This window comes from Pleurodeles waltl, chromosome 1_1, assembly GCF_031143425.1.
Source record: "Pleurodeles waltl isolate 20211129_DDA chromosome 1_1, aPleWal1.hap1.20221129, whole genome shotgun sequence".
NCBI classification, from domain to species: domain Eukaryota; kingdom Metazoa; phylum Chordata; class Amphibia; order Caudata; family Salamandridae; genus Pleurodeles; species Pleurodeles waltl.
Genome location: NC_090436.1, coordinates 303,329,455 through 303,345,050, shown reverse-complemented (window position 1 = coordinate 303,345,050; position 15,596 = coordinate 303,329,455). Strand labels below are relative to the sequence as shown.

Here is a 15,596-nt window from a genome sequence, read left to right as displayed (position 1 = left end):
TAGCTGCCAAACCATACTTTTATTTGTTTGTAGTTCTCTGTATATGTCACTTACCCCGAGTCAATAAATGAGGCCACACACTCAATGACTAACTCAAGGCCAATGTTTTATGTATCAACAAATATACTTAGTTACTTTAGTTTTAGAACCAAAAGTATCTTTGTTGCAGGAAAGTACAGTTTCAAGAATGTATCACTTTCAAGTATCAAATGCACTTTGTTTTGAATTCAGGGGTAAAACGGTTTTCAGGTAAGTAATACTTTTCAGTTTCAAAAGTAGACAGTGCAATTTCTCATAGAAAGCAATGCAGTCCTAGGGGAGGAAAAGTAACAGCACAATTTGCAGGTAATTACTCAACTTCCTAGTCTTCGGGGGTTAAAGTGTCCACAGGGCAAAGTTTAGGAGGACACCAAGGGTGCACCACCAGCAACACACGGCCGGCCAGGTGCAGAAGTCAAAGTTGATGTTGGGCACCCAATGAAATCCTATGGAGACTGGGGGCACTGAGAAAGAAACCGCTTGCAACCCGCAACTACCCGCAACTACAGGGCACAGACCTGGGGGGGGGGTGGGTTTAGATCAGCACCGGGGGGGTTGAGAGACAGGTCAGCACCAAACACACACCCTCATTGGCACAGTGGTGGCAGGGTGCGAACAGAGTGTTGGGCACCCAGCGCTTTTCAGTGAAGGAACCCCCAGGGTCACAAAGATTATGCAGGCTTGGTCCAGGGAGTCGTCTGAAGAAAAACATCTGCTCTACAGGTAAGTAGAGAGCCAACTGGACTTTGCTGGACCATCGGTTGGGTTCCCCATTGCCAAGGGGCTGCGGATGCAGGGGTACCTTTAGGCGTCAAGAAATCTTCACTGGATCCGGTTGCTGTCGGGCGGGTCCTCTGGATTTAGGCTGCAGGTGGCATCGTGTTGGTCAGGATGAATTTCCTGGGACCTTTTCTGGACCAGTTGGCCACCTATACATGGGCCATGGGACTCGGGTGCAGAGTGGGCAGGACTCAACAATCAGAGGCGGTTCTGGAGTCCTTTTGGAGGTTTCTTTGTGGACAGGGCCGCTGTCCTCAGGAGATCTTGGTCCTTGGATAGGCAGGCAGTCCTCTGGGGGTTTGTAGATGTCACTAATCCTGCAGGATGAGTCGTCTTCTTGTAGCAGGTGTTTAGAAGCTGCAGACAGGCCAGTAGGGCTGGGGCCAAATCAGTTTTCGTGTGGCGTATTCTCTGCTGGCGCATTGCGCCACTCTGTAAATACGGCAAGGAGATTTCAGCCTCGTTGGGCCACAATAACGTCAAAAATAATGACATTAATGTGGCACAAGGTGGCGCTAGGACATAATAAATATGCCCCTAAGTATTCCCATACTTTGACGACTGGCTGATAAGAGCAAAGTCGCTCTCAGCAGCCCGCAAGTCAACAAAAGGTGCACTGCCCTGCTCAACAGGTTGGCAGAACTATACATTGGGAAAAGTCCAATCCTCAGCCATCACCTATGATCACTTAGTAGCAAACCTGAACACCAACCCCAACATAGCTTGCTCCACTGTGGAAAGACAGCAAAAACTATTGGCCTTGGCAAAGTCACTTAAAAAAAGAAAATGCATTTCTGTACACCTTTACAAGTCATTATTGGGGATGATGTCCTCATGCATTCCACTAGTACCATTTGGCAGACTAAAAATGCGCTCCATCCAGGAACAGCTCAGGCTACAATGGATTCTAGCCACAGGCAGCTTCGACAATCAAGTCAAGATCACTCCGCCCATAGTCAAAGCTCTAGGCTGGTGGACTCAAAAGGATGCTCTATCGATCAGCCTCTCTCTCTAACCTCTGTCATCTCCATGGATCATCACCACAGATGCCTCATTAGAAGATTGGGGAGCATTTATACAGGATCTACGGATCAGTGGCGCAAATGGCCACCGCCTTTTTGGAAACTACACATCAGTCTCCTATAACTAAAGGCAGTCCATCTAGTCTTGCAGGCGTTCCTTCCAAGAATTGCCAATTCGGAGGTACTAATGAGAACAGACAGTACCACTACAGTGCATTACCTCAACAAGCAAGGAGGTACAAGATCCCTTCGCCTCTCTAGAAATGCACAGGAAGTTTGGGAATGGGCCATACAACATGCAGTGCGGCTACGAGCAGAACATGTCCCAGGTAAGCAGAACAAAATAGCAGATTCTCGCAGCAGACTAAAATCAGTCTGTCACGAATGGGAGTTAGATCAGCAAACACAACCACATATTCTCTCAGGGGTGGGGGGGGCCCAACCCGTCAAACACCAAATGCTGATACTACGCAAGCTGGCTTCACCTTCGGGGGAAATGTGTTTTCCATGGCATGGTGCGGAATCTTTGCTTACACTTTTCCACCCATTCCCCTGATTATAATGGTTCTCACCAAAATGAAGATGGATTCCTGCACGCTGATCTTAATACTGCTAACATGGCCTTGACAGCATTGGTTCACGGAGCTTCTCCTGTTATCAGTGAAACCTCACATCCCACTAAAAATATCTGCATCTGCTGACAAAGAACAAAGGGCAAGTCTTCACCCGAACACAATGAGTTCGCACATCTAGACATCCCTCCGGTGTACAGAGTTATACTGTGCAGGGCAAGAGCAGTCAGCACCAATAAAACTTACTCATGTAAATGATTGTCTATGGTGCCAACAACAACCGATACATCCCATATCGTCCTCACCAGAACGATTATTGCCGTATTTATTACATCTGGCACGTACCGGCCTTGCTTACTCCTTTAGGTTTAGGCCTATGTCAATACTACTTTATAAAAGGTACCGGGGACTCCCATCTAGACGAGAGGGAATGATTCAAGCATGTGAATCTATGAAAGATTCCAATGCTGGAGAACTATAGTTACAGGTAAGTAACTCATTTTCTTCAGTTGCGACATTACAATACCTAACACCGGCCGCTATGGTGAAAGACAGGTCACAGAGCATAATTACAGCAGCAGTTTCAACAAGGAAAACAAGAATTGAGTTTTTATTCTCCTGATCTAGTTCTCTTAAAAACACGATCATCAAAAAGGAAATAATTAAGGGGATTTGTTTCTTCTTTTCATGCTAAATGTCTTTAAATAAAACCTAGAATCTCCTCAATCTCGCAATTTGATTCTAATATCAGTATCTTTTTTTCAAATATTTCTGTTTCTGTGAATTGCTCATTACAGATTCTGCTTCCACAGTGAACACTAAAGTGCAAGACACTAAGGGGCAGATTTATACCGAGTGCAGCAGCACTTTCCCTGCGTCTCTTAGCACACCCCTACCGCCACCATGTGTGCACCATTTTTAAACTACGGCGCACCATGACGCATGGTAGGCGGCAATAGCGTACTTTCTTACAATGCTATTGATGTACTGTGCAGGAGTAGTGCCAAAATATTGGTGCTACTCCTCCAGGGTACATAGGGCCCCATTCTGAAGAATGGAAGCCCCCTTTTAATGCGTGCTTGTGAGCAGGCGTCAAAAGTGCTGTAAAATATGGCGCAATGAAATCTCATAGATTTCCTTACGCCATTCTTCTGGCTCCCCCTAACAGGGGAATGCCCACTTTGCATACATTATGCCTGGAAGTTAGATGCTGCCTGCAAAAGGTTGGCAGCTGCACAGGCAGCTAACCATTGCCGTATTTCCAAGTCACAAGCCTTAGTTGCCAGGTATGACTGGGCTTACTGGGATGCAATGCAAGACCTCCTACAATTGTTCACTGAAGAGCACTGCAAAAGAGGCAGCAAATTGATTTTGGGGGGCATACCATTACTAATCACTCCATACGCTGTGCCCTAGGCGCCGAAGATAGAGCTGCAGGCGGCATTAACACCAGTGTCTTGATAAGGCACATGTGGCTTCGATGATCTGGTTAAAACCAGAGGTCCAGCAAGCGGCGATACCACGCACTTTGATAACGAGCATCTTTTCGGTCCTCAGATGGATTATATCCTTGAGAAGCTGAATAAAATAAGGTCAAAACAACAGTAGTACAATAAGCACAAGTTGAAATATTACTTTTAAAAGAGTCTCAATCCTTAAGAATCAGTTGTTATTTCTTTGTAACACACAGTACCTGAGATGCGTCAAAAATAACGGTGCATGGGGACCTCAGAGGAGGTGATGCGTGGAAAAATAAGGTGTTGCGTTGAAATTTCCGACGCAGCACAGGCGATGCATTGTTTCGTTCCACGCTGTAAGGTGATGCGTCATTTTCAGGAGCAGTCTTAGTTCCTCACTGCAGTGCGGGGATGTTTTGACGCCCAGGGACGATGCTTCGAAAATCCTTAATGCGGTGGTAGAAGGAGCAGGTGCTGCATCGATCCAATTTTCCGCTGCGAGGCAGACGCTAGGTCGAATTTCGAATTGGGAAGCAGGTGCGGTGTAGTTCCTGTTGGAGGTGTGGCATTTTTCCAGCCGCGATGCAGGCGTGGGGCTGATTTCTGCAGGCGTTGCGTTGATTTTCTGATGCACAAGGATTTCTTGAAGAAGCTAAATCTTTGTTGGCCCTGAGACTTGATAACCAGGAGGCAAGCTCAATCCATGCCCTTGGAGAGCACTTTAGGAGGAAGACAGAGTCCTTCCAACAGAATCAGAAGTCCCAGGCAGCAGGGCAACAGGCAGGAGAGCAGTCTAGATGAGTCCTTTGGGCAGCCAGGCAGTCTTTCTGACAGAGTCCCGGTTTAGGTCCAGAAGTGTTTGATTTGGTGGGGTCAAAGACCTAGTCTGTGTACCCAAAAATGCCTTTGAAGTGGGGGAAACTTCAAAGAGTGGTTTTGAAGTGCACAGGTTCCCCTTTCAGCCCAGTCCTGCCTGCCAGTATTCCTGTGGGGGATTACCAGCCCTTTGTGTGAGGGCAGGCAACTGGCCTTTGAAGTGTAAGAGAGAGCCCCTTCTCCCTTCCTGCCCAGGGAGACCCATTCAGTTTGCAGATGAGTGAAGATGTGGCTGAGTGTCCTGTGATTATGGCTGTCTGGGTGGAATGCACAAGGGGAGCTGTCGACCAGCACAGACCAGACGTGGATTGGAGACAGGGCTGTAAGGCACAGATGGCAATAAGCACAGAGAAGTGCTCACTTTCTAAAAGTTTCATTTCTAAAATAGAAATATTAAATCCAACTTCACCAGTAAGTAAGATTCTCTATTACCATTCTGGCAATACCAAACATGACAGGGCTACTCCTTCCAGAACAGAATCTACCACTTAAACGTATATGAGGCAGTATGTGAGGGCTGTTCTAATGCTAGTCTGAGAGGAGAAGGCCTCATAGTAGTGGGAAATGAATTTATGAGTTTTTCACTACCAGGACATGTAAAACAGATAAGTACATGTCCTGCCTATTTACCTACATAACAACCCTGCCCAATGGGTTACCTAGGGCCTTCCTTAGGGTGAAGTATATGTAGAAAAAGGGGAGTTTAAGGCTTGGCAAATAGTTTCCAATGCCAAGTCGAAGTGGCAGTGAAAACACATACATGTGTTGCAGTGGCAGGCCTGAGATATGGTTAAAGGGCTACTTATTTGGGTGGCACAATCAGTGCTGCAGGCCCACTAATAACATTTAATTTACAGGCCCTGGGCACATGTAGTGCACTTTACTAGGGACTTACAGGTAAATTAAACATGCCAATTGAATACAAACCAATGTTACCAATCAATCAGGGAATTTGTAAAGCGCAGTACTCAACCGTGAGGGTCTCAAGGCGAGGGGGGGCTGCGTGGCTGCTACTGCTCGAACAGCGATGTCTTGGGATGTCTCCTCAAGGTAGGGAGGTCCATGGTCTAACGCAGGTGGGTGGGAAGAGTGTCCCACGCCTTGGCGGCGAGTTGTGAGAATTATCTGCCGCCGGTGGTTGTTTTGCGGCTGCGTGGGACAGGGGTGAGGGCAAGGTCAGCGGAGTGAAGCTGTCAGGTCAGGGTGTAGAAGGAGAGCCGTCTATTGAGGTATTCTGGTACGGTGTTGTGCAGTGCCTTGTGAGCGTAGGTGAGGAGTTTGAAAGTGATTCTCTTGATGACAGGGAGCCAATGCAGGTCCCTCAGGTGAGCTGTGATGTGGCAGTGGCGTGGGATGTCAGGATGAGACGTGCAGAGGCGTTCTGGACTGCGTTGCAGTCTTTTCTGGAGTTTTCCCGTGGTTCTTGCGTAGAGTGCATTGCCGTAGTCCAGTTTGCTGCTTATGAGGGCTTGGGTGACTGTTCTGGTTTCAGTGGGGATCCATTTGTAGATCTTCTGAAGCATGCAGAGGGTGTTGAAGCAGGAGGAGGAGATGGTGTTGACTTGCTGGGTCATAGATAGTGAAGAGTCCCGGATGAATCCCAGGTTGCGTGCGTGGTCGGTGTGAGCCGGTGCGGTCCCCAGTGGGGCAGGCCACCAGGAGTCGTCCCATGCGGAGGGGGTGGAGCCGAAGATGAGGACCTCAGTCTTGTCGGAATTCAGTTTCAGGCAGCTGTTCTTCATCCATTCTGCAATGGCCTTTATTTCTTCGTGGAGGTTGGTCTTGGCGGTGTTCTTGGTGAGGGAGAGGATCAGCCTGGTGTCATCAGCGTATGAGATGATCTTGAGGTTGTGAGATCGGGCGATGTTAGCAAACGGAGCCATGTAGACGTTGAAGAGGGTCAGGCCAAGGGACGAACCCTGGGGTACGCTGCAGATGATTTTGGTGGCGTCAGAGCGGAATGGAGGGAGGTGGACTCTCTGAGTTCTGCCAGTGAGAAAGGAGGTGATCCAGTCCAAGGCTCTGCCACGGATTCCTGCGTCGCTGAGGCGTGTGCGTTGGGTGTGGTGGCAGACTGTGTCAAACGCGGCTGCGAGGTCCCGAAGTATGAGGGCCGCAGTTTCGACCATTGTCCAGTATGGCTCTGTCGTCGATGATGTTACCATGTTTAGGGGAGAGAGCATATACACTTTAGCAATGGACAGCAGTGGTAAAGCGCACAGAGTCCCAAAACCAGTATAAACAGGGTCAGAAAAATGAAGGGAGGCAGGTACCCTAAGGCTGTCAGGTTTAACAGCCATGATTCTCCATTCCAGACTCCACATGCGCACCCTCCAGCAGTTTCTGTCTTATCAGTGATCTCAGTCATAGAGCCACCTGGAAGATCTAGTCTTGTTAGATTGCCATGCTCACTGCTGTCTGCAATGGTGGAATACCACCAACCTGTTGAAAGGGGTGCCTTTTCTGGACCCTGTGCCTCAGGTCATTTTGCATCACTGATGGGTTGGGGCACTCACCTTCAAGAGCTCACTTTACAGTGCCTTTGGAATCTCGGGCTCAAATCCCTACATATCGATCGCCTCGAGCTTCAGGCAGTATTTCTAGCCCTGAAAGCATTTCTTCATCACCTCTCTCACAAGGTTGTCTTAGTGCACATGGACATCGACAGCCATGTATTACCTACAGAAACAAGGGGGGACATAGTCGTCCCATATGTCACAACTCTCTCAGACAATATGATAGAGGGCTCTCCACCACCACATTCACCTAGTGGCAGAGTATCTTCCAGGAACACACAACAACATTGCAGACCTGCCCATCAGCAGACCACGAATGGGAGCTCCACTGGCAAGTCCTTCAAAAATACTTCCTAAAGTGGGGAACTCCTCAGATGGACCTTTTCACCACAGCAGAAAACGCAAAATGCCCAAGCTTCACCTACAAGTACCAACACCCTCAGTCCAAGGGCAACGCTTTATGGATGAACTGGTCAGAGATATTTGCTCACACTTTTTTTTACTTCTCCCTCTCATTCCTGTTCTGGTTTGGATGATCCGGCAGACCTCTCTCACCATGATCCTTTTAGCTCCCACTTGGGGGGGTGTTAGCTCGTGTTCACCACACTTCTGGACCTCTCAGTAGTTGCCCATGGAACGCTCCCCAACAGGCCAGCCCATCTCACTTAAAATTAAGGACAGATCAGACATACAGACCCTAAGTCTCTCAACCTTGCAATATGGCTCCTGAAGTCAGAGTTTAGTTATTTAGGCTTGCCTGCGGAATGTATGGACATTCTCAGGGAAGCTCTTAGACCTACAACCAGGGCTTATTATGCTGCAAAATGAAAATGTTTTGTATTCTACAGACAGCCCAAATGTATCGATCCCATGACAGCTACTGTCCAAGACATTGTATGTTATTTTTTCCATTTACAGGGAGCATATTTAGCTTACACTTCCATTTTCTTACATCTTGCAGCTGTAGCTGCATATCTAATGAACAGACAACATACTTTCTTGTTCAGAATCCCAGTCATCAAAGCTTTCATGGAAGGCCTTAAAAGGGTTATTCCACCCAGAGTTCCTTCAGCACCATCCTGAAACCTCAGTATTGTGCTTACTAGGCTCTAGGGCCCTCCTTTTGAGCCCTTTAATTCATGTCCTCTTCAGTACCTTTCTTGGCTCTCTTAGTCGCTATCACATCATTCAGACATGTTAGTGAACTTTCTTCCAACTTCATACATACAAGGCGGTCCTTCGTACACACCTGAAGTTTGTTTCTAAAGTGGTTTCCCAATTTTATATTGACCAATCCATTGAGCTGCCAGTCTTCTTTCTGCAGCCTGACTCTGTTGCATAAACGGCTCTCCACACTCTACATGTTAAACAAGTACTTAACGTTTTACATTAACATAACCAAAAAACTTAGAAATACTAAACCACTCTTTGTAACTTATGCACTACCTCACAAAGGCAGCCCAGTATCTAAAAACAACATACCTAGATGGATAGTAAAGTGTATACAAACTTGCTATGCTAAAGCAAAGAGACCATTACCTGTTATTCCTAGAGCACATTCTACTAGGAAAAAATGAGCCACTATGGCTTTCCTTGGAAACATAGCAATAGCTGACATTTGTAATGCAGCTACATGGTCTACACCACATACATTTACAAAGCATTACTGTGTGGATGTACTAGCTCGTCAGCAAGCCAGTGTAGGTCAAGCTGTGCTACGAATACTTTTCCAGTCAACAGCAACTCCCACAGGCTAGCCACCGCTTTTATGAAGGAACTGCTTTACAGTCTAGGTGCCCTCCTTCTTCCCCGGACTCCTGTGGCCATTCCAGTTACTTTATTTTTGTATATGCTTGTACATATGTAGTTACATTTGCATGGACTGCTCTTTCTCTATACTTCCTCTACCCACCTGTTCTCACCTGCCTGCGGGAAAGCAATCTAACAAAGGAGTTGATGCCCATGCAAGAGAAGGAGTCACTCAATCCAGTAACTTGAAAATGCTCCATCAAAGAAAAACAACTTGCAACACTCTGGACCCAACACTAGACAACAGAAGTATGTAGAACATATGAATCTACAGCACTACATGCCACGAACAGAGGCGTACTGGGTAAGTAACATTATCCTTTTCCCTACAAGATCGCCTTACAAGTGCATAGTATCCCGAGACAATTTGCGTACAGCAATAAGATATAAGCTTTTTTATTAGTATATGTATGGTCAATGACAGTGGTGTCTCACTGGACGATGTGCATTTGTCAAGTCATATTGACACTAACCCCAGGAATTTCTTAATTGAGACCTCTTTTGTATGTTGCCGGTCTATATTTCCATTGTTACTTGCTTTCAGAGAGAGTTTTGGATGCATTTTCCATTGGATCATACCTCTCAATTTGTTCTATCATGACCCAGAAGCTTAAATATTTCCTTGTGCATGTTGGATTGAGTTATAAGTGCACATACTGCTGCTTAGCAGCTCGACAGATTAAACCAAGCTAAAGCCAGCATTGTTATGCCCCATGCCACCCTAACATTCTAATTAGTTTTAAAACATTCTAAACCACCTGATCCATAATAAAAATAGGTGAAATGTGCATTAACATAATGACATAATTGGTCAGCTAGCTAATCAGGTGCTAGCTTGCGAGTGCATTAAATAGGGCCCATAAAGTATTGAAAAGGCCAAAGTGCTCTAGTGCTGATGCAATCATGCAAACGTGCCTCTTAAATTATGTTTTTACTAGGTGCCCCAACACAGTGAGATGGGATACAGGCTAATTGGATACTGTAGGAAAGTGCCCTTGTTTGCATGGTTACCCCTCACTTTTTGCCTGATATTGATGCCAACTTGGCTGAGAGTGTGCTGGGATACTGCTGTCCAGGCCCCAGCACCAGTGTTCTTTCCCAAAAAGTGTACCATTGTTCCCACATTTGACACACCCCTGGCACACAGTTAAATCCTCTTTAAAAGGTACCCATGGCACCAATGGCCCTTTGGCCAGGGAAGGTTCCCAAGGTCTGCAGCATGTATTATGCAACCCTAGGGAACCTCTCACCAAGCACATGCACACTGCCATTGCAGCTTGTGTGTGCTGGTGGGGAGAAAAAGACAAAGTAGACATGGAACCGCTCCCAGGGTGCCATGCCCACCAACCTCTGCCTATGGCATAGGTAAGTCACCCCTCTAGCAGGCCTTATAGCCCTAATACAGGTTGAACTATACCACAGGTGAGGGCATAGCTGCATGAGCAATATGCCCCTACAGAGTCCAAGTCCATTCTCAGACATTGTAAATGCAGTGTGGCCATATTGAGTATATGGGCTGGGGGTTTGTCATTACAAACTCCACAGCTCCATAATGGCTTCACTAAATACTGGGAAGTTTGGTATCAAACTTCTCAGCACAATAAACCTACACTGATGCCATTGCTGGATTTATTGAAAAATTTACCCTGAGGGCATCTTAGAGCTGCACCCTGTATGTTAGCCAAACTGCTAGTGTAGGACTGACCAGTGTGTACCAGCCTGCCACTTCCAGATGAGTTTCTGACCACATGGGATGAGAGCCTTTCTGCTCTTTGTGGACAGAAACAAAGCCTGCACTGGGTGGAGGTGTTTCATACCTTCCCCCTGCAGTAACTGTAACACCTGGCTGTGAGCTTCTTAGGCTCTGGCCTCTTGTTACAGTGTTCCAGGGCACTCCAGCTAGTGGAGATGCTCACCCCTCAGACAAAGCCCCACTTTTGGCTGCAAGTCCAGTGGGAAAATTAGGGAAAACAAAGACACCCCTAAGGTGTTCAGAGCGGAGGTGGCCCACTCCTTGCAAAATCCTCCATCTTAGTTTGGAGGACAGGGACCAATAGGGTTAGGTCTGTGTCCCCTCCCCAAATGGGGTGAACACAGGAAGAGTGTAGCCACCCTCAGGGACAGAAGCCATTGGCTACAGCCCTCTGACCCATGTAATGCCCCTACATCCAGGATTTAAGGGCTCCCCTGAACCTAGCTCGTCAGATTCGTGGTGACCTCACAAGAGGAAAGAAGAAGGACTGCTAAGATGATCCCCAGCTGAGAAGACTGAAGACGCCAACTGACTTGGCCCCAGCCCTCCCAGCCTGTTTCCAGCTTCCAAAGCCCTGCTAAAAGAAGGTGACACATCCTCAGGACCAGCGACCTCTGAAAAACCTCCAGAGGACTGCCTGCATCACAGAGAACCAAGAACTTCTGTGGACAGCAGCCATATCCAAGAAGAAAATCCATCCAAGGATTCCATAACCGCCTTGGATCTGCGAGTCCTGTCCACTCTGCACCCGACGCCCACGTCCCTTGTCCAGGTAGCCCAACCGACTAGAGCTGGTCCCCAGGTGATTCTGAGGAAGTGCCCATCCTGGGCTGACCCCTCCTGTCCAACACAACGCCTGCAGCCTGAATCCGGAGGACCCCCTGACCGCGAAAGAACCGGATGAAGATTCCTGACGCCAAAAGGTACCCCTGCTCCTGCAGCCCCCTGGCTTGGGGAATCCGACCTTCGGTGCAGCAACATCCAGAAGGCAGCCCTCCTCCTTGTCCAGCCTTTAGTTTCCTGGAACCGACTCCCTGGACTTCACCTGCAGCATCTTTGTGATCTCCAGGGATCCCCTATAGGAAAGCATTGGGAGCCCGACGCTGTTTGCACCCTGTCCCCTGCCGCCCCAGTGCTGCTTGAGGGTGTGTTTGGTGCTGACCTGTGGCCACCTGTGCTCCTCTAAACCCCCCAGGTCTGCCCTCTGAAGACACAGGTACTTACCTGCAAGCAGGCCTGATTCCGAGTGCCCCCAGTCTCCATAGAAGCCAGTGTTAAATCAGCCTCAACTTTGATCTCTGCCCTCTACAGGCCCGTGTTGCTGGTGGTGGGTGTTTGTGGATAACTGGAACCCCCAAATTGTGGACATCCTAACTCCGGGGACAGGAACCGTAAGTCTTGTAATTGAAACAAAACTTTGCTAACTTTTCTCACCCCCTAGAACTGTTTCTGAAAATTACACTGTCAACTTTTAAAACAGATTATTGTTATTTATTCAAAAACCGTATAACTTGCCAGTTCTAAACAAAGTGTTCTTGATACCGATGTTGGATACTTGCTTGCAAATGTACTTAACTACAATTTGAATCTTGTGGTTCTAGAAATAAAGTAACAAAATATATTTGTGCTATATAAAAAAAAATTGGCCTGGAGTTAGTCATTGAGGGTGTGCTTCCTTTATTGCTTGTGTGTGTACATCAAATACTTTGCCCTACCCTCTGATAAGCCGAACTGCTGGACCACACTACCACAAAAGAGAGCATTAGTGTTATCTACTCTCTGTTAAGCCTCTTGGGAACCCCTGGACTCTGTGCACACTATATCTCATTTTGATATAGTATATACAGAGCCAGCTTCTTACAGATACTCATAGCCCCTAGCAGCCTGTCGCGTCTGTGGGGCCCTTCATAAGGTAAGTCCTGTCTGCTAACCCTAGAAGGGGGAAGAAGGGTGAGTGGCTAAATAAATTTTACTATTGGCCCCAAGGAGGTGAGACGGGGTAGGGCTGAATGACACTCATTTCCCTTAACAACCTGTCCACCTGCTAGCCCTTTACGTGATGAATCTTCTCTTGTTGACCCAGCTACAGGGAGGGGGAGTGCAGGGTTGCATAAGCCTATTCCCCCTAGAGATCCACCTGTTCATAAATCCTTCAGGTGCCCACTGTTTGTTAACTATCTTGTCGCTCTAGGTGAATAACCAAATTTTCTTTAACCATGCCTTTCTAATCAGACGTTGAGCATTAAGTTCTGAGGATTGCTGCCAGTCTGCATGATCTCAGCCCCAGTGACTTAGATTCTTTCCTCAACAGGGTCCTCCGCTGGTGGGCTAATCGGAGACAAATACATAAAATATGCAACAACATTTAATTTGGTTGGTGTCACAAACTACATGACCTGTCTTCTTGCTGATCTTTTTCCTGCCACTTTGGTAAGAAGTCCAATGTGCGGATCACTCCCAGCTTTAATGATCAACATTTCAGCTTAGCTTTCAGGGGATAGGGGGTTCAAGAAGACTGAAAGCCTTTTGTTCGCTGTAAGAGTTCAACAGCAGCCATCCGTGTGAATGTTTGGTGTAGGAAGTTGGCTCTGTATATACTATCTCAAAGTGAGAGACAGTGTGCACAGAGTCCAAGGGTTCCCCTTAGAGGTTGATAGTGGCAAAATTAGATATTTCTAATGCTCTATTTTGTGTTAGTATGGTCGAGCAGTAGGCTTATCAGAGGGTAGTGTTAAGCACTTGTTGTACACACACAGGAAATTAATGAGGAACACACACTCAAAGACTTAACTCAAGGCCAATAGTTTTTATATAGAAACATATCTTTTCTTAATTTATTTTAGAACCACAAGATTCAAGATTTGAAGTAAATACATAAAATGCAAGGTACTCCATACAGGTAAGTAAGGAACTTTGAATTAGAGCAATAACATACACAGTTTTAGTTAAAATGGCAATAAGCTATTTTAAAAGTGGACCCATTGCAAAAATCAACAGTTCCTGGGGGAAGTAAGTAAGGTTAGTTTTTCAGGTAAGTAAGGCACTTACAAGTTCAAGTTCCTGGGCATAGGCAGCCCATCGTTGGGGGTTCAAGGCAACCCCAAAGTCACTGCACCAGCAACACAGGGTCGGTGAGGTGCAGAGGTCAAAGGAGGACCCAAAACACATAGGCACCTATAGAGAACAGGGGTGCTCTGGTTCCTGTCTGCTAACAGGTAAGTACCTGTGTCTTCGGAGGGCAGACCAGGGGGGTTTTGGAGAGCACTGGGGGGGACACAAAACACGCCCTCAGCAGCACAGGGGCGGCTGGTTGCAGTGTGCTTAGCAGGCGTCAGGTTTGTAATAGAAATCAATGGAGGGACCCGGGGGTCACTCTAGCGGTGCAGGCAGGGCACAGGGGGGCTTCTCGGGCCAGCCACCGACTGGGCTAGGCAGAGGTTCGCCTGAGGGTCACTCCTGCACTGGAGTTCGGTTCCTTCTGGTCCTGGGGGCTGCGGGTGCAGTGCTTGGTCCAGGCGTCGGGTTCCTTGTTATAGGAAGTCGCAGTCAGGGGGAGCCTCTGGATTCTCTCTGCATGCGTCGCTGTGGGGATCTAGGGGGGTCGGCTCGGGTTACTCACGAGGTCGCAGTCGCCTGGGAGTCCTCCCTGTGGTGCTGGTTCTCTGGAGCTCGAGCCAGGGGTGTCGAGTGCAGAGTGTGAAGTCTCACGCTTCTGGCGGGAAGAGTGAGTTCTTTAAAAGTTGTTTGAAAGTTGCAAAAATGTTGCTGTAGGTGAACAGTGCCACTGTTCTTGGGAGTTTCTTGGTCCTTCGGATTTCAGGACAGTCCTCTGAGGCTTCAGAGGTTGCTGGTCCCTTTCGGATGCGTTGCTGTGCAGTTTTCTTTGAGTCTGGAGACAGGCCGGTAGGGCTGGGGAAAAAGCAGTTGTCGTCTCTGCAGGGCTTTCAGGTCAGCAGTCCTTCTTGTTTCAGGTTGCAGGAATCTGATTTCCTGGGTTCTGGGGTGCCCCTAAATACTAAATTTAGGGGTGTGTTTAGGTCAGGAGGGCAGTAGCCAATGGCTGCTGACCTGGAGGGTGGCTACACCCTCTTTGTGCCCCCTCCCTGAGGGGAGGGGGCACATCCCTATTCCTATTTGGGAATCCGCCAAACTCAAGATGGAGGATTTCTAAAGGCAGGGGTCACCTCAGCTCAGGACACCTTAGGGGCTGTCCTGACTGGTGGGTGACTCCTCCTTGTTTTTCTCATTATCTCCTCCAGCCTTGCCGCCAAAAGTGGGGGCAGTGGCCAGAGGGGCAGGCATCTCCACTGGCTGGGATGCCTTGGGGTGCTGTAACAAAAGCTATGATCCTTTGAGGCTCACAGCCAGGTGTTAAGTTCCAGCGGGGGGTGAGAAGCACCTCCACCCAGTACAGGCTTTGTTCCCGGCTAGAGTGACAAAGGCACTCGTCCCCATGTGGCCAGCAACTCATCTGGTTGTGGCAGGCTGGCAGAAACTGGTCAGCCCAGCACTAGGAGTCAGACTGGTATTCAGGGGGTATCTCTAAGATGCCCTCTGGGTGTATTTTACAATAAATTACACACTTGCATCAGTGTGCATTTATTGTGCTGAGAAGTTTGATACCAAACTTCCCAGATTTCAGTGTAGCCATTATGGAACTGTGGAGTTCGTGTTTGACAAACTCCCAGACCAAATACTCTTTATGGCTACCCTGCACTTACAATTTCTAAGGTGTTGCTTAGACACTGTAGGGGCATAGTGCTCATGCACAT

The 15,596-nt window shown here is 47.7% G+C and overlaps 1 protein-coding gene across 1 annotated transcript in view; it reads left to right on the top strand.

Moving 5' to 3' along the window:
• SLC38A9 (solute carrier family 38 member 9) overlaps positions 1–15,596 on the top strand; it is a 405,919-nt gene that overhangs the window by 194,532 nt on the left and 195,791 nt on the right.